This window comes from Protopterus annectens, chromosome 2.part2 (genome assembly GCF_019279795.1).
Source record: "Protopterus annectens isolate FY-2018-M chromosome 2.part2, PAN1.0, whole genome shotgun sequence".
Lineage (NCBI taxonomy): Eukaryota > Metazoa > Chordata > Ceratodontiformes > Protopteridae > Protopterus > Protopterus annectens.
Window position 1 is genome coordinate 61,599,773 of NC_056730.1, and position 20,080 is coordinate 61,619,852.

The following is a 20,080-nucleotide window of genomic DNA, read 5'->3' on the forward strand; positions in this document are numbered from 1 at the left end:
AGAAGCATTTTAGTATACTGAGGCATCAATGATTCTTGTTTTTTTGAGAATATTTTTCCTCTTTAATTTTATTTTGATTTGAACTGAAATGGAGTTAAATCTGTATTTGGGATAAAGGTGAGACGTGTCATTAAAGGGGTTTGGTGCAACATGTGTTGACTTTAGGAAGTATGGATAGGTGATTGGGACAGAGTTGGTGATGTTGAGAGCTATTATTGAGTCGTGGTAGGATGAGAGATGGCTCTGAGGAGAAGACTATAGGATAAGCTGATGAATAGCTTACTTAAATGCATTTGCATTTTATTAATGGCAAGTAGAAGAGAAGTAGAAATTGAGAAGGAAGCAAGAAGTTTTAGGGCTGTAGGATATTCAGTGGTGGTTAAGTCTGAAAGTTGGTAGAAGGTAGGAAGGAAGTATTTTCTATGAAAGAAGAGAGGTAGGTCGTCCTGGTATCTTCTCTTATGTTTTTAAAATGTAAGAATTTAAAGGGTTTGAAAGGAGTGAGTATGAGGATAAAGACAGTAGGAAGTAGTGAGGTTTTATTTGGGGAAAGAAGCTGAAATGTAGAATAATGGATCAGTTTTGCTGTGGAGGAGTCTGAGCATGAATGCATATAGTGCAAAGCAGTATGGGGGGTAGAAGGTTGTTGGGAATAATGCTAAATGTGTGAAGGAAGTTGGAAAATAGGGAAAAAAAACAGGAGTGTTTGTCAGGATTGTTTGTATGATAATAAAGTTGGTTGGGGAATAGATTTCACAGGTGAAATGCGTATTTGTTAAGTATAATGGTGGAGTAAGAGAGTGTATGTGGGAGTTGGGGGTAGGTGACCAAAGCTAAGTATAGTGGGCTTCCCATGCTTATGTCAGTTATTACAGAGAGAAATCTTGTTTATAGATGATACAAGACAATTAACAGAGGCACAAAGTAGAACAAGTTGTCTTACATTTACTGAACGCAGAGACCAGGAAATTAGGGAGACTAAGTAACTGGCATATACAGCATATTCTATTTGTCAAGAGAAAGGGAACTGTCCTACTTACTAAGTGGTCCTTAGAATGCAAGGACTACTGCTTTAGGGAGAATGTCACAGCCACTTTACAGCACAGTCCTGTCTTGTTAAATAGATGCCTAAACTGAAGAGACCAGCCAAAATTCTCTAGTCCTTAACTGTTAAATCCAAGGTCGAAACTCTGGACTTCCTATAAATTGATCGGGAATTCATGGTACTTATGAAATCAAGAGAGAGCAGCCAGGTACTACAGACAACCCCTGTAGTGTTTTCCAGCAAAAACCAAGAGATGTCTCTTTCCATGAGGAGTCTGATTCTTCAGGATCTGAGGATGCATAAGCACTATCTTCCTATGAACACCTCCCACCTCAATCCTATCCAGATTCTGACTACATTGATTCCCTTTCCTCTGCCTTTCCCCCAGAGTATTTATCATTTGTGGATGCATTGCATAAGATGAAGGAGGCCTTTCACTGTGAAAGCAAGAAATTGTCTTCGGCTCAAACCCATTACAGGCAGCTTCTATACTTGGCAACTCCCCGGGCCACTAACTATCTCATGTCCATGTGATATTAGATTATGTCCTCTAATACATTTTACACACAGGCTCTCTTCCCCCCCCCCCCCCACCCTAAGGAAGCCATACCACTTTTATAGCTTTCTTGACGGTAAAAAACACCTCTGCAAAAACCCACAAGCTGATCCATCAGTAGTCTCTACTGAATCCTCTAAGGATGCACCTAAACTTGTTGCTCAATACTTCCTACCTAATCACAAGGAAGGCAGACTACAAGCCAGGTTTGGCAAAAAGACTTGCACATCTACTGCCCTTGTGATGGTCTTCAGTTGCCAATTTCACCTGTTAAAATTACTTGGTCCTTGCAGGAAATAATCATTACCAAGGCTGAGGGCATCACCATTAACAGCTAGAGCAGCAATCCAGGTTTCCAGACACACTTCAAAGTGCATTTATCATGCTGTAGCTGTATCATAAGGAGCATGCTTGGACGAGGACTCTTGGATACCCCATTGGCTAAAGAATTCCATTTTGGGCCTCCTGCAAAAAAGATTTTTTGAGAAATTAGATAAAAAAGGGAAGGAAATAAAAACTATGAAAAAATGTTTGTTTCCAACCTGAAGGTGATATAAAAATTATCTTTCTAAGCCTTGGCTTCTATCTCTCAGATGACATAAGGAGAGGCCTCCCTGATCAAAAAGGCCTATGCAGTCAAGGAGTTGGCAACCTGAGCAAGTCCCTAGACCTGGACATCCAAAGACTCTGTACACCCAAGAGAAGAACTGTGACTATGCAAAGTTCTTCCTGTTCATCAACACACCCCTCTCCATCCCACTAGTGGGAAGACTCTCTTCCTTTATAAACCAGTGAAAACTCATTGCCTCAGATCAGTTGGAACTAAATATCATAGACAAAGGTTACTTCATTCAGTTTGGAGAAAGACTTTCCTCTGTAGGAATGCCAAAGACTCCATAAGACGAAGAATCTCTCCTCCCTCCCATCTTGCAAGAACTTTTGCAGCAGGGATTCACTCAGCCAGTACTTGCTCGAGAAGAGGCAACAGGGTTCTACTCCATAAAGTTTTCTAGTTCCAAAAAGGGGGAGAAACGTGGAGGCCAATTTTTCTCTCTCTCCCAACTTAATCAAATATCTAGAAATTCCCAATTTCATAATGCTGACTCTTGGAAAAACTACTGTCCAAGATTTTTCTAGGCACTTACATGGTTACAATAGATCTGAGGGATCCCTATCTTCATGTGCCTACAGTAAAAGAGCACAGGAGATGCCTTCAATTCATAGAAGCAACTTTGCAGTACTAATGTGCTTTACCTTTTGATTTATCCACTGCACCCAGAGTTGTCACTAAATGGAAAGTCCCCTGTTATAATACATTGCAGAGCTCTTAGACTGCACATTTACCCCTTCCTGGATGACTATCTTATCCAGGGAAAAAAAACATCCTGGAACTCCAAATACTCTTACAGGTTCCCATATACTGCTTTCAGAGAGTAGGGCTCTGCTCAAGTCTCAGCCCCCACAAGTCCCAGCTTCAGCCACAGACAATAATTTTCATTCTGGGTGCACTGATTGACTCTACACAACAGAAAGCTGCCTTATAAGACAAGGTGTCCTCCTTGACAGATTACCTACTCAACTTTTTGCCCAGGAAGGCAATCCAGCCATTATTTCAAAAGGTATAGTTAAACTATGTAGCAAAAATGAATGTCCTTCCATATCACTGTCTCAGTATTTTTCACCGGAGGCAATCTCTTGCCAAGGATAGCACAAATGACCAGCCAGTTTAAGAAAGCCTTTAGATTTTGTAGGCATCATACATCACATGTATACTCCCTGCACAGGGCATAAAGGTAATGTATGGACACACATACTCAGAACTGAATTGCCCCAGGAGGAACAAAATACTCCCCAAGGACTGTGTAGAACATGTACATCTAGAAGAAAAAAGTTCAGGAGGGAAAGGAAACAGGAGGGTAACAAAAGACTAGGTCAAGAGTCGTAACAGAGGAAGGGATAGAGTACTGCAACATTTCTACTGTTCTAGAAAGATTTTACACAACTGTACTATGTCCTCCCATTTCACTTTTGCAGTATTCTTCATGGAAGGGAGAGTACACGAGATATGAAGACTGGGAGGAGGAGGAAGGCACACAACAGCCCTCTACAAACCCATAAAGAATAAGCCCTGGCAAGACCTGCCCTGGCCTTGGAAGCAACATCCAATTAGGAATCCTTAAGTTTGAGCAGAGGACCAAGTGACAACTTCAAGGATGGAATTGGTGTCTAAACCCTCGGAAAATGCACCAGAAGAGGAAACTGCCCTATTAGAATGTGCCTTTACAAATGAAATACATTTTCTATGAAAGGAATAACAAAATAAAATGGCTTTAGAGATCCAAGAGGAGATTGTTGGCCTGGAAAAAGCTAACCTCAAAGTTGCTCAGATTTGTGAATAACCCTTTATTTTATCCAAATATTTGATCTGTCTATGCATGTCCATGATGTGCAGAACCTTTTCACTTGCAAACTGTAGGGAAGGAAAGCGAGGAAGGAAGTTGAATAGACAGATCAAGGGACAACTCATTAACCACCTTGGGCATAAAAGAAGGATTAGTACAAAGGGAGACCCTATCTCTGTGGAAAACTAAAAAAGGAGGAATGGCCATACATTCCTGAAGCTGAGACACACTTGGTCGAACAGCAGAACAGTCTTCAAAGTACAAATTTGCAAGTAAGGTGAACCAGGAGGCTCAAAAGGAGCCTGAGCCCCCAAAAAGGATGAAGAGGCTTTCTTGAGGGCCTGATATGAACAGTGCCTTTAAGAAATTGCTTGATCTCAAACCAAGAAGCCAAAGGGAAGGATTCAAGGGCAGACAAGTAGACACTACCAACAGGTGAGCTTTGAAGAACATGCCAAGAACAAGTCTCACAATTAAGAGAGAACCAGTGGAACCTGTAATGAAAAGGGATCCTGATGAGGCGAGAGGCACCAAATAGAGTTTTTTTTTCCCATGTAGGCATGATTTTCTGATGGTGGGATTGTTGGTCTCCTGCAGAACCTTCAGAAAAGAGGTGTCCAAAAGGGATCAAAACCTTATCACCCAGTGTCATTTCAATAGTGGACAGGTAAGAATGGGTAAGAGATCCCTTGTCTTGTGTGAAAAGATGTACCCAATGAGGTAACTTGTGGTGGTTGCCCCTAACCAGATGAAAAAGAAGGGCAAAACAGTGCTGTCTGTGCTAAAATGGAGTTAACAAGTTTTTGGGAGAATCCTGCTTAATGTTGTGCAACAGATGAAGGGGAAGGAAGACGTACAGAAACATTGCCTTCCAAGGAAAAGACAGGATGTCCACTTTCCAAGTCAGAGGACTTGGTACTCCCAAACAGAATAGAGGAAGTTGTCTATTCAGAGGGGAGGTAAAAAGATCTACCTGAGGAATAATCCACTGATGGATGATCTCCGGGAACACATCTCTATGAAGCATCCATTCATGACCCATTGTACTGGACATGTTAAATGTGACTGCTACTAGACTAGACTGTACTCTAAAGAAATGTTAACTGCCTGAAGAGCCACGTGATAGCCAGATCCCAGGCCTAAAGAGCTAGTCTGCAAAGTAGATGAGACCTCTTACCCCCGCTTGTTGCTGCACCAGATCAAAGTGGTATTATCCATGAAGATTTTCAGGAGGCTGGGGATAAAAAAGGAAAACAAGGCCTGTAGAACCAGAAGCAGATGCCTCATCTTTTAACATTGATATGGTCTTACCTCTGATGAAGAAGCCAGAGACCCTGAAATTTCAGAGTGCCACAAGAAGCGCCCCACCTCAGGTCTGAGACGTCCACGAACAGTTCTTTGGAAGGAAATGGAGTATGAATGGGCAGTTCTGGATTGAGAGAGATTTGCTGAATCAACCATTGGAGCTCAAGACTGAGACAAGGAAACAATGGAACAGGGAACTCTAGGAGGCAGCCATATTGAAACCACACAAAATTGAGCTACAATTGAAGCTTCCTTATATGGAAAATGGCAAGCGGAAGCTCAGAAATTTGGAGACCATAAATCCCTGAATCCTGAGAAATTCCCTGGCCATAATAAAGGCAAGAGGTGGAAGAAGAAAGAGGTTGTTGGACAAAACCTTGGCAGCAGGAAGAGAGGCTAGAATGGCAGTGGAGTGAATCATGCAGCCAAGAAAAAATATGATCCTGGGAGGAAGTAAGTACCGACTTCTTGAGACTGATGGTGAACCCCAGACTTTGTAAAAGAGAAGTGGTAAAGTGAAGATCTTGTAGTAGAATGCTGGGAGAAAGAGCCTGAATAGGCAGGTCATCTAGATAAGGGAATTATCTGTATCCATCAGAGCCTGCAAAGGCAATGGCAAGAGCAAGGCATTTAGTGAATGCCCTTGGGGCAGTAGAAAGACCAAACAGCAGAGGAGACAACTGAAAATGAGAGGAAGAAACTGGGAAAAGTAAAAAATTTATTGAACAGAGGGTGAATAGAGATGTGAAATTTGGCATTTAAAAAAAAAAAAGAAAGAAACTTGTTTATTAAATTATCACTTAAGACTTGGGCAATCATACATTTATATACATGAAGACAAACCATACTGACATGATACCAACTGCAAGCATTGTACATCATAAGCCATATTGACATAATTCTAGTTGCAAACATTTATAATCTACCCAGTCATTGTCAGTCAAACATTACATGGCTCATTTGAGTCCTGCCTTTTTAAACCTCATTCTTCCCCTGTATGTATTGTTCCCACAATTCCCAATTTTTTATTTAGCATTTGTTTACTAGGATAGTCCGACTGGACAACTAGTGTCTGTTTTCAGTGGAGTTCTGGGGAGAAAAGCTCCACAAAAGTTAGAGTAGTAAGTCATACATGATAAAAAAAAAAAAAAAAAAAAAAAAAAACAATAGAAAATAGGAGGTAACATAGTATAGGGCATAACAAACCATAGGATAACTTGTAAGAGGTTAACAGTTTAAAACAATACATGGTCATAGTACAGATATGTGAGCATAGCACGTTTCTGGAGTAAGCATAAGTGCAAGTACTATATATGTACATTTGGTTGCATAGTAAACGCATGTTTAAAATATTTAAAATATGTACAATTAACATAGGTCGAGCAGTGTCAGAGAACAGTATATGTCAGGGCATCAGGAAATAGCCTGTAGTAGGATGAGGGTTCAAGGGGGGGAATCATTGAAGTTACATATATGGTTGTCATAAAGGTGTGATTTAAGGAGGTTTTTGAATGTGGATGTGTGGTTTTGTAACCTGAGGTCAGGGGGAAGGGTATTTCATGTTTTTGCAACCTCGTGGTGGAATATAGATTCCCCAGAGCTGTTCTTACATGGCATAACTTCTGTCAGGGCTTTTGTTGCTGGATCATAGTTCCCTGTTAGAATTGTAGAAGTTTAGAAGTCTGGTTAGGGCTGGGGTTTTATCAGGATGGTACAGTATTTGATGTGCTAGGTTGAGCTGCTGGTAATGTAGTAGGTTAGGAAATTCTAGCTAGTGCAGTTTATGTAGGGATTGGCAGTGGTGAGAGCAGGAGTTAGCACTGGTGGCAAACCTTGTTATTTTGTTGTAGCATGTGGAAAGTTTGTTCAGGTCAGTTTTATTTGGATTTGTTAACACTGGGGTTGCATAGAGTAATGTTGATAAGTGATGAGTTCTGGCTGTGGCAGTTTTGGACTCTGAGGTTAGGAACGTTTTGCAATGACTGGGGCATCCTAGCTTTTTGTGGACTTTGAAAACAGATGTATGTTAGTTGTATTTAAGTTGCTGGTTGATAGTAAGACCTAGTAGTTTGGCCTCTGTTACTGGGGTGTGTTTAGCATTAGTTGGGAACTGTTTCACCAGTTTTCTATATCTGTGAAGGATTCTTGAGCTTTGCTTTGTAAAATATGGATGTTGGGTGCTGAGCAGAATAGGGCTGTGCCATCCACATATTGGACTATGTCAGCTTTTGATGTTGCTAAGTGGAGTTGGTTCGTAAAGATGTTAGAGAAGGGGGCCAAGGACTGAGCCTTGAGGTACACCATATGTGACTGAGTGGTGGGGATAGGAAGTTGAGCCATTTGACAGACTGAGAGCGGTGGTTTAGGTAACTATTGAACCATTGTAGGGTGGAGTTACTGACATTGAGTTTGGAAAGGTAGGATAGGAGTTTATTGTGAGAAACTGTATTGAAGGCTTTGGATAATTCTAGAAAGGTGGCGGAGACAAGTTTCTGTTGGTTCCTGTATGAATTTATGATGATGAAGTTAATTAGGGCAGTGGTGGTGCTATGGTCTGGTTGGAATCCGTGTTAAGTTTTGGATAATAGGTTATTGGAGAGTTTATGGGGGAAGAATTGCTAATGGATGCACCTTTCTAGAATCTTTGAAAGGGGTGAAAGGATTGCTATTGGTCAGTAGTTCGAGAGGTCAGTGGAGGGGCCGCCCTTGTGAGGGGGAATGATGTATGAGGTTTTCCACAAAGATGGGATGCAGTGTTCATTAATTTATTTTATTTATTTTATATATGTTTACTGGGAAAGTCTGACTTGGAACGAAGACCATTTTCAGTGGAGGCGCTCCAGGCACGTCTTTTTAATGTGGGTTGAAATGGGAGCACCCTGAGGGATCCCAAACAAAAATGCAGGGAAGATGTGCAGACTCCGCACAGAAGTCAACCCAGCTGAGAATTGAACCAGACAACCTCTTGCTGTGAGGTGACAATGCAATGCTGCACCACTGTGCCATCCAACAGTAAAGGATTTGTTTATTAGTAGTGAGATGGGGTACGCAATGGCCCTGGATGCAAGTTGGAAGTATTCGACAAGGAGGTTGTCTGCATCTAGGGTGGTAGGTTTGAGTTTTGCTAGGGGTTTTTGGATGGTTGAGTTTGGTACTGGTTGGAGTGAAAAGGGGGTAGTGGTTGATTGAGTTTTGGGGGTAGTGGGAGGGTGCTGGGATTTATTTCATTTATGAGTTTCTGTATGGAGGAGGTGAAATAATTGTTGAAGTTGGAGGCAATGTCAAGGTTTTTGCCTTCTAAATTTGGTGGTGGGGTGGTGTTTTTTTCCGGGTTGGAGGATGATGTTCACTGCAGTCCCAGAATTTCTGTGGGTTTTTGCTGTATTTTTTTGTAAGGGAATATAGTGATTTTGCTTGTCTATCTTGATGTTTTTTTGCCTTATTTCTAAGTTCAGAATAGGCTTGTCTAGTTGCCGGTGATTTGTGATGTAGCCAGGTTTTCCGTGCTTTATCCCTGTTTTTAGTAAGGCTTTTGTGGTTTTCTGTAGCCACAGGGCAGGGTTACTGCATATCCAGTTTATTTTGATTGGGGCTAGTTGGTTTTGGATCCTTAGGAAAGTGGACTTTAAGTATTCTACTACCTTATCCAGAGGGAGGGTTTTGATGGGAGTCGAGTTACAGGATTTTAAAATTTCTGTGAATTGATTTGAGGGAAGTTTTTGCGGGAGCGGGTTTGTAGCGGGTTTGTAGCAGTGAGTGATTACATATAAAAAAAAGCTTTTTTTTCCCATATGTAATTTTCTTCTACCCATTTTTAAATATAACCATTTCAGTTTTATCTGTTACTATGTCTACTATATCCATTACTTCTAGTACAGTTGGTTTAGATTTTGATTTCCATTTTCTAGTAATTTCTTTTTGGCAGCCACCATAATTTAGACTCTGCAAGGCCTTACCTAGGCAATTATGATTTTATATCATAGCTGAAAAAAATAATTTCCCTAGTAGAACCAATTTGCTCATCCAGTGTAGTCTGGGGGAATCTTTAGTCTGCCAACCCATTACACTCCCAGAAAACATTTTCCCAATTACCTCTTTCTTCCCTGTCACACCTCCAATATTTGCTAACTGAGGAAAAATTATCTGGAGTCTACCTGGGGTATAAAATATCTAAATAAAAATGTCCAAGAAAAAACCTAAATCTTCTAGATTTTGTTGCATGTTTGGGGGACATACATATACACAGCATTGTTTCTTTGTGAATTGCTATTCAGTCTCACTTCCCAATCCTTTCTAACCTCCTCTAATTTATTCTTAGTTACCATGCAATATTTTATATGCTCTACTAATTATTCCTTTGTTAACAGCAGCTTCTGTTCTGGATTCTGCTAAACCCTCCACCACTGCTGGTCTTTCATTTATGACCTCCCCCCATTTCTTTCTCTTTGCCTGTACTCTGCCTTCCCTATCCAGGATTGATATCTCCAATAAATTCCAGCCCACTCTTGCCTATTGTCTGTATCCCTATTTGCAGTTATCCCTATCAGCAGAATCTCCTTTCTCCATTCTCGTGTTGGCTTAGTTCTTAGAATACTACTTTATGAATATAATAATCTGTATCAGTATTATAATTCTCCTTAAAGATCTGCATTTAAAATCCCAGTCTCTCCTTGTTTCTTGAGCTTCCCCCATTTCATCATTATCCCTTTTCACTTTGAATTGTAGGTTTCTGCTTGTGCTTTGTATAGAAGTCTCAATTGTGTAGCTCTGAAATACCCCTTCAAATTGTGCAATCCCAATCTGCCTTGTTCTATTGGAAGAATTGTATCCCACTTCACTCTTGCCATATTCCCCTCCCAGATAAAAATCCTTCAGCTCTTTATTAATTGCTATCCACAACAACTTTTCTGGTTGATAAAAATTTGCCTGACCTGTGTATAAAACTAAAGAAACTAAAAACGTTTTAACTGCTTGCACATTTCTCTCCATATCCTTCATAACAGAGCTTCCAATTTCTCAGTTTTGTATTATCTTTTGTTTAGTCTCTTCCCACATATCCTTAGCTGTCACACTGTAATTATTTTAACCCATACTCCTAAATACTTCATTTTTTTCATGTCCCCGTAAATATAGATATTGCTGAACCAGTTTGTGTGTGGGTACATCATTTACTGATATTGCCTTTGTTTTAGCTTCATTCGTTTCGTATCCCTAAAGATGTAGAACTCTCTCAACATGTTACACACCACTGTAATGTCCTTTTCTGGTTTTGTCCAGCATAAAATATCTGCAAATAGAGCTAGCTTTTCTTGACTACCCTACCAATTTATTTATTTATTTTACATTTGTTGACCGGGAGTGTCTGACCTGAGCTCAAGCCCTTTTTCAGCAGAGGCCCGAAGAGAAAAGCTCCAAAAATTACATAAGAAATAACACTGCAATAGAGATATTCAAGATGTTACAAATCAAATTTAATACAGTTGTTGAATTCTGTAATATTGTTAACCTAGAATGATAAGTATAGAACGTAATAAGTTATAGTTTAGTAAGTTTGCTAATCTATGGTTTAGTAGGCAGTGTATAGCATAAACTTAGGAAGTGCCATAGAATGCAATAGAAGTAAGAAGTTGAAGCTAGGTATCCTGGCTTAATTTGACAGTACTTATATAGGTAGGTAGTGCTTTGGAGGGGTGTGTACTATGGCAGGTCCAGTGTTTTTTAAAATGGTCTTTGGTGGCTAATTTAAATTGGGTAGAGTTAGGTGCCTTATTTCAAGCGGGAGTTTGTTACAAGCAATGGAGGGGTGGTAGCTAAGTAAGTTGCATCCAGTTTTGGATTTTGGTTTGTAAACCTTTAATAGGTCTTTGGTTGTGCTTCAGAGGTGTCTGGTAGGGGTATAGTTGGAGATGAGGGACGCTGGACTAGGGCAGAAATCCGGTTGATATAGTATGGAGTGTATGATTTGGAACTGGGATGTAGAGGTGAGGTAGTTCTAGCCAGTTCAGGTATTTTAGTGAGAGGCAGTGCTGAGATTTATATGTTTGTTGAGCCGCAAATCTAGTTATCTTGTGTTAGGTAATTTCTAATTTGTTGAGTAGGGAGGAGTTTAGATTAGTAAGTATTTGGGGACAGCAAGTTAAGCAAGGTAATAGGTAGGCATGAGTAAGAGAGATCCTAGCTTCAGTGGTAAGGAATTTATAATTCCAATACAGTAGTCCTAGCTTTTGGTGGGTTTTTTCATATAATTGTTAATGTGTAGGTCGAATTTTAGTTGATCATCTATGGTAATCCCAAGTAGTTTTGTGCTAGTCTCGACTTCTGTAGGAGTGTTGTTTAGGGATGTTATGAAGAAGGAAGATTTGATGTGGTTGGCAGATTTAGGAAATTATTAGCAATTTATTTTTTTTTTGGGGGGGGGTTGAGGATGAGCTGTTTATTGGTGAGCCATGTCTCTATTGAGTTGAAAGATGTCTGGGTAGTTGCTAGTAGTTCAGAGGGTGAGTCAGTAATGGTGATGACTGTTGAGTCATCAGCATGTTGACAATGGTAGATTGAGGACAAGAGGAGTAAAGTGTGGTAGAGAAGATGTTAAATAGTAGAGGACCAAGGATGGATCCTTGGAGGGCACCTGCTCTTACTGAGAGGGGGATAGATATTGCTGAGTCTCATCTGACTGCTGCCTGTCAGTGAGATAGCTAGAGAACTGTACTACTGTATATGGGGAGAAGTTAAGGTCTGTAAATTTGCTAAGTAGTGAGAGATGGTGTTGAAGGCCTTTGAGAGGTCAAGGAACAGGCAGGATAGGAGCTTATGATTGTCTTTGGCTAAAGAAAGTGTTGAGAAAGGGTAGTAGAGCTGTGTACGTACTATGCTTGGGGCGAAAACTGTGTTGTGTAGGAGTGAGTAGATTAGAGAGGATGGCAATAGGTCTGAAATTGGAGATTTCAGTGGAGTTACCTCCTTTATGAACAGGAACAGTATAGAACTGTTTCCATATAGATGGTACTTTGGTATATCATTGAATTTCTGAGTTACTTATCATAGGAGGTTACTAAGCTAATGGCCCTGGGGCCCTTACAAGCCTAGCCAAGAGTTTATCCCCAAAAAACAAACCTCAGTCAGCACCTGTCAATAAGGGATAAAGGTGGAACCCCTGGGACAAATGTGTGGTTTCCTATCCACTCAACAAGGTTGCACTTGAAGAGGGTCAGTGAGGTACCCGAACATGCATGGGAGGTCTATTCTAGAGATGGGGGCAGCCTCTGGAAGACAAACCCATCTCTCCAGCAGGTTTTGTTGATGTTGAATATTAGATTTAGGCCTATTGAGTGAGTAATGTGCGAGGAGTTACTTATGGATATGGAGCATGTCTTGTAGGGCAGGGTCCGATATTGCCTTGTAAGCGAGACACAGATCACCTCTGAGCAATCTGTATGATGCCGAGTAAAGTGATAGTAATTTGAGCCTGTCCACATAAGACAGGTGTTGGAGGCCATGGATTCTCTTTGAGGTATTTGTGGCCTTTCCAGTTGGTACAGGTGTTTGTTGAGGGTACATACCAAATGGGGCATTATACTCAATTATAGGTCTAATGAGGGAGGAGTACAGAGAGGTAATAATCTCCTTTTTTTTGGATGCAATCCCCTTTAATTATGAGATAAACCAAGTAGAAGGCTTTCCAAACCACTGCCAACACATGATGGTCGAATGTGAAAATGTTGTCAAACTGAGTACCCAGGTCTGTCACCACGGGTTGTGTGCTTAGGGGGTTGCCACTGATGTGGTAATTAGTAGAGGCCATGTTTTTGCCGAATGGTATGATAATACATTTTTTTGCATTTAACTTAAGGCCCTGACTTTGGCACCAATTATTTGTAGCTGTGAGACCCTCTTGCAGTATGTTAATGTCATTTGGGGAGTCAGTGACAGCACCCAACTTAGTCATCTGCAGGCTTGGTCAGCCATAGGCCCTTGGTCTTTGCCTGGACCTCTGAGAAGTCGATGCCAAATAGTAGGGGTCCCAACACAGATCCATGGGGAACACCACTAGTGACAGGTCTGCTGTCAGAGATGGGGGTGCCTATTTTTACCTTGTGGGTCCTATCTGTGAGCCAGTTGGCCAACCATCGGATGAGATGGGGATTAACAGCAAGTTGTGTTAGCTTTTCAATGATGCCCAAGTGAGTTGTTGTGTCAAAGGCCTTGGCCAGGTCAAGGTAAGCTGTATGTACTGTCTTTCCCTCATCCAGGACCTTGGTGACAGTCTCAAAGAAGTCAACTAGGTTCAATAGGCAAGATCTGCCCCTGACTAGTCTGAATTGGGTGGGTTCTAGTGTTTGGAGATTACCTTTGTCCTTGTTTATGAGATCCATAATAATACACTCTATGGGTTTACAGATCAGACTTGACAATTTATTGGGGCAATAGTTTCCTAGGTCAGTAGTGGCACCACCTTTGTGCAAGGGGATGATAATAGTGGTTCTCCACTGTGCTGGAATGAAGCCTCTAATTAGGCTGTGGTTGAATAGGGTGTTCAGTGGCGAAGCTAGTTCTTGCTGGCGATGGTGCAGAATACAGCCTGGGATATTATTAGGTTCCATGGAAGCTGTGTTCTTTGCCTTGGATAGGGTTTTTAACACTTGATCTATGGAGATGTGAAGTGTGGGACAAGTATCGGGGATGCCAACTGGGCCTTGTGGGGGCGATAAGGGGGTGACGTTTGCACTGAACCTATCAGCTAGTAGGTTGGCTAAGTCAGCAAGATCAGTGTAAGTGGTACCATTAAGTACTAATTCGGAACAAACTTGGGCTTTGCCATGGAGGTTCCTCACATAACTGAAGAAGGACTTGTGGTTTCCTTTTTTTTTCGGAGGCTAGTTTCAACTCATAATTGGCCTTGGAGTTTTTCACTAGTGATCTAATTTTCTTCTCGAGGCAGAGGAGGGAGATTTTCCAATTTTGAATTTGTTCCTTTTTACTCTTGAACAACAGTTTCTTCCTTTTGTTGTAAAGCCTGTTGATGGAGGATGTCCACCAGACAGTTTTTTATTTCCTTGAGGAGGAGGTTTTAGTTCTGTTGAATATGGCTGAGTCCATGCAGTTGTATACTTGTCTGCATCCTCGGATTTTCTTTGCCAATGGTTCGAAATATAATGCAACCAACAAAGGGGAAAGAGGACACCCCTACCGGATTCCTCCACTCAAGCAGAAATTATCAGAGAGGATCTCACACACTTTTCCACCATCTTATCGCCTCTTAATCAGCCTTATAATTTTATCAGGGAATATAAATGCTTCCATTTCCCTGCTCATAAAGTCCCAACTTACTCTGTCAAACTTTCTCGGCATCCAGACCCACCAACACTGGTATTTTTTTACATTTTGCTTCTTACTGGATCATCTTCTGTTAATGATGTCAAATGTTTGCCTCCCCTCCACAAACTATCAATGTTGGTATCTCTTGTGGCATTCTTTTAGCCATTATTGACATAAACCTTTTGTAATAATGGTTTAGTATTGAAATGTGCCTGTATGAAGCTGGATCTGATGGATCTTTGCCCTTTTTAGCTGTTACAGCTACCACCGCTATCATCTAGGATGTTGGTACTTCTCTTAAAATACTGTTAAACAAAACCTTCCAGATCTTTATCAGTTTTGCCCTCCTACCTTCCAAACCTTGACAGGAATGCCATCTATTCCTGGGGACTTTCCTGTATACTCGTTATACATCACCATTTTTATCTCATCTCCTCCTACCCTGTTATTAATTGAGCCTCATCTGCCTCTAACCTTGGCATATTTAATTCTTCCATGAACCATTACCAATTGTTCATTGTTTTGATTTCCATATTTTTCTGCAACTTTCATAGAATTTCCAAAATATTTCTAATACCTCTACAGGATCTCTTGTTACTTTCCCTGTTATAGGCTCCCTAAGCTTAGCAACAGCCATTTCTACCTTCTGTTGCAAGAGTCATTGCGCTAAACATTTTTGTGCTGTAGAGTTATTAAAAAAAAAAACTAAACTCATGCATATTATCAATGTAGTCCCTTATTTTCTATTTATCATTCTGTAGTTGAGCCTTTTTGTCTGTGAGATTCCCCCTATTCTGCAATACTTGAACATATGTAAGTCCCTCTAAATAATTTTTGTTACTTAACGATATCTCCGTTTCTTTTATTTCCACCCTATTTTTAAATTCCACTTTAATTTTTTTTACCACTCCCTAGCTATATTTTCAGAAGAAATTTATATCTTCTCTAATAGCTCCTGAATAATTTGCACTAGCTATTCCTTAAATTCCCCCTTTTCAACAGATAGGTGGGAAAGTGCCAGTCTCTCATTTTTATTTCATTACCCTGTGGTTTTATTGTAGCTATTATTGGCGCTTGATTTGAAATGTATTGGGTACGTATCAAGGCCTTCAATTAAATGTACACGTTCCTGTGAAATGTAAATTCTGTCTAGCCTAGCTCAGTTTATGTATCTTGACGATTTCACTCCAAACTCCTAGTAGTGAATTCACATCCATGCCAAATATTTTCATAAATTTCTTCAAATAGGTAGGCTCATACGTCGGTACTAGGCTATCGGCCATAGGGCCTATACAAGCCTAGCCAAAAAGGTACGCTGGCTTTTGCCACCCAAGAAAATTATTTTCCTCTGCCCCTGTCGAGAAGAGCCACAGAGGTGATCCCCAGGGTGAATTTCCTATTTCCCATCCAATCATCAAGATTTTTCTTGGAGTGCTAATAAGGAGCTTTGTTTGATATAGATAGGTAGTTTGTTCCAGAGTATGGGAAGTCTCTGGGACAGGAATATATCCCTCCAGCAATTTCTGTTTATTGTGGTGACGAGGCTTAGGTCCCTAGAACATGTGGCTCGGAGGGATTGGGATTTCTTTAAGTGGCGCATGTCCAACAGCTCTGGGTTTGACATAGCTTTGTATGTTAGGCAGAGATCGCCTCTGAGTAGACGATATGCAACAGAGCAAAGCTGGAGTTCTTTGAGATGGTCTGGGTAGGGAATCTGTTTGAGGCTGGTACTCCTCTTTGTGAGGTATTTCTGCAGCCTTACCAGTTGTAGATGTCTTGAGGTACGTACCAAAAGGGGCGTTGTACTCTATAATGGGTCTAATGAGTGATGAGTAGAAGGGAACAATGACCTCTTTTTTTTCCTGGATGAGAAACCTTTTGTGATGGTGTGCCATGTAGAAGAATTTCCTGACTACTATGGCAATGTGATTATCAAAGGAGAGACTAATGTCCACCTGTGTCCCAAGGTCTCTTATCACACTTTGTGTTAAGTAGACTATCACCTATGTGGTAGCTCATGGGTACAGAGATTTTACCAAAGGGAATGACCGTGCACTTTTTGGCATTGAGCTTGAGGCAGTGGCTTTGACTCCAGGCATCTGTCTCAGTGAGGCTCTTTTTTAGGATTTCCACCTCATTAGGAGTTTCAATTATGGCTCCTAGTTGGCAGTCATCTGCGAACTTTATTAGCCAAAGACCTTCTGTGTTAGCCTGTACTTAAGAAAAGTAGATACCAAACAAGAGAGGACCCAGGACTGAACCCTGTGGTACTCCACTTGTCACTGGTCTGTAGTCGGATTTGGAGTCTGCCACTTTCACAGTGTGGGTTCCGTCAGTGAGCCAGTTGGCAACCCATCTTGTGACATAGGGGTTTATACCTAGTTTAGTGTGTTTATCTATAATTCCAGAGTGGGGGATGGTGTCAAAAGCCTTGACGAGATCTAGATAGGCTGTGTGAACCACCTTACCCTAGTCTACGGCTTTGGTGACTTTCAGGTTTAGGAGACATGATCTGCCTTTTACAAACTTGAACTGGGTGGTGTCCAAAGTTTGAAAATTACCAATGTCTTTGTTTATAAGTTCCATGATATGTTCCTTGGCCTTGCAGACCAGGCTTTTTAGGCTAATTGAGCGGTATTTCCCAGGGTCCGTGGTGGCTCCCCCTTTGTGGAGTGGGATAAATGTCACTGTGCGCCATTCAGTGGGCACAAAGCTTATAGTGAGGCTATGATTGAATACAGTGCTTAAGTGGGGTGCCAGTTCATTCTGAAGCTCATGTAGAACGTAGCCTGGGATGTTGTCAGGTCCCATTGATGCTGTGTTCTTGGCTTTGGAGAGTGTGTTTTTTTACCTGTGCAGCCGTGATTACAGGAACTTTGCATTCTTCTGGTATAGAGATGGACCCTTTAGGGAGTGAGGGGGGGTAAAGTTAGCACTGAACCTATCTGCCAGGATGTTGGCAATATCAGTTGGTTGCATATATTTAATGCCAATGTGCTGTAACTCCGAGCAAATCTGAGTGTTGCCATTGAGATTCTTGATATAGCTATAGAATGGCTTGTGATTGTCTTTAGAATAAGTGGCAATTTTGTTTTCATAACTAGCTTTTGAGGATTTTATGCGGGATCTCAGCTTCTTACTGAGGCTGACCAGGGAATTCCTCCAATCATGGGATTTTACTCTTTTTTTGCAACAGTTTCTTTCTTCTGTTGTCGAGTTTGTTTGACAGGGGACCACCAGATTGGCTTCCTGTTTTTGGAGGATAGCATCTTGGTCCTGTTAGGGTAGCATGATCCATGCACTCGTGTAAGTGCTTATGAAGTGCATTTGTGTAGGATTCAGCAGTCATACATCTGTTGTCCATCTGCATGAGTGTCATGAAGTTTGCCACTTTTGTCTTAAGAAGCATGAAGTTGGCTTTGGAGAAATTTTTTACGGTGGTTTCCCTAATGGGGGTGGGGACGGCATGTGGATGTCTAGGCTGATTAGGTTGTGGTTTGATCTGACCAGCAAGGAATTTACCTCTAGTGTGGAACCCATGTTGGTAATGACCAGGTCTGTAATACTGCTGCCCCTGGTGGGGGTGTGGATAAGTTGATCCAAGGCGTTGGAATTTATGAATTCCAGAAAATGTTGAGCAAAAGAGTTGGTACGAGTAGTTTTCCCAGTTAATTGTGGGGTAGTTGAAATCGCCCATTATTAGAGGGTTGGGTTGTACCCTAATATTTTCCAGTGTATCAAGAAATGAGGAGTGGCAATCTTGGGGCATGGTGGGGGATCTGTAGCAAGTTACAATTTTTGTGTTACGGTCTTGCCCAGTTAGTTGCACTTGGATAATCTCGGATGCATTATGATGAGCAACTAGCCTTGAGGTGTGGATATCCTTAATGAATATGGACACACCTCTACCTTTAGTGTTTTGATCCAGGTTAGGTGGCAGAAAGGTGTGGTATGAATTATGGCCTGATAATTCAGGGGTGCTCTCTGAAGCCTTGAACCAGGTCTCTGTCACTGCACAGATGTCTATGTTCTCTATTTTAAGGAGTGCCTTGAGTGAATGCATTTTGAGGTTTAGACTTCTAGCATTGAGTAGCATTACCCTCAGATTTTGCTTGCTTGTACCTGTTACAGTGGTGAATTTGTCATTTGACTCTTGCCTAAAAAAGGCACTATAGGGGTGGCAAGAGCCTTGGCCAATATCTGGAATCTCAAGGGCGATAGATGCAGGCCATCTCTGGCAAAGCATTGTGGTCTGTCGATTATGTCATCCAAGGCAGACAGATACTGGATCCCCTTAGAATGATGCCAGAAGCTTAGCCAATTGTTGAAACCAATCATTTTGTCCATGTACTGTGGTATCATTCTGGGTGATGGCAGGATGCTACTCAGGGCTAAGGACATACCTGCCTGGGCTACAAGATTGGAGAGCTCCTCCATGTCTCTTTTCATGTAATCCAGGGAGCTACATCTCAGGTCATTCCCACCAACACGAACAATGACAGAGTCATATTTTTACTTGTGGAGTGACCTGAGTGCATGCATTATGTGGCAGATCCTGGCACCTGACAGGCAGCTGACAGTAACTTTCTCCTCTTTTAGTCTGGTGAGTGGAACATCGGTGTGACTGTCTATAGAGTCACCTATGACTAGAGTGTTGGGTGCATTGTTATACTTTATGAGCTGTGGTTGAGTGGCACACTGAGTTTGTGGGCTATGTGTCATTTGGGTTGTGTTGGGGGGTGGAGGTTGCTTGCATTTCTGCTTTGCAGGTCTCTGCTGCTTGAGCAGATTTTTATTGATAGCCTTTATGAATGTAGGTGTGTGTTTTGGTGGTGTAGGTTTTGAGGGACTATGTAATGAGTGTGGTGTGGTGCAAGTGTTTACCTTCTCCTCTTGACTGTCTAGTCCAGTATTGGGTGGAGAGCTTTGCTTCTAGTTTGGCTATATAAGTGCATGTCTCACAGGCTGTAGTGTTGGGTGGTAGGAGGAGAGAGGGTTGTCTGTGTACATGAGGCAATTGCTGCATTGCCCCAAGATGCCCAGATTCATCAGGTAGACAGTAGAAAACACCAGGAGCTGATCCTTGGGCATGCCTGGATAGGTGCTTATTTATTAAGTACTAAAAACTGTTTTCCTGTAGACAAGTGAGGAAAGTTGAGTGCTGTAGTAATTTGTAGTGTATTTAGTGCTTACAGCAAGTTCTGAACAAGTGCTGAGCTCAAAGAAACAGATTTGAGTGCTAAAACTAAAAAAAACTAGCTAGTTCTAAGGGAAAATTTGAAGAGCAGACTTTATGGTGCTGGGAATAGTTTAACCCTAGCTAAGTAAGCATTGATACATATTTTTTGTCACTACAACAGTAGCAAATGAGCAAACTGATTTAAACCAATAAAAAGCTAAAAACTGCTTCCCTTTCCAGCACTCTTCAGTCAGACAAGTTCTAACTGCACACTAGGG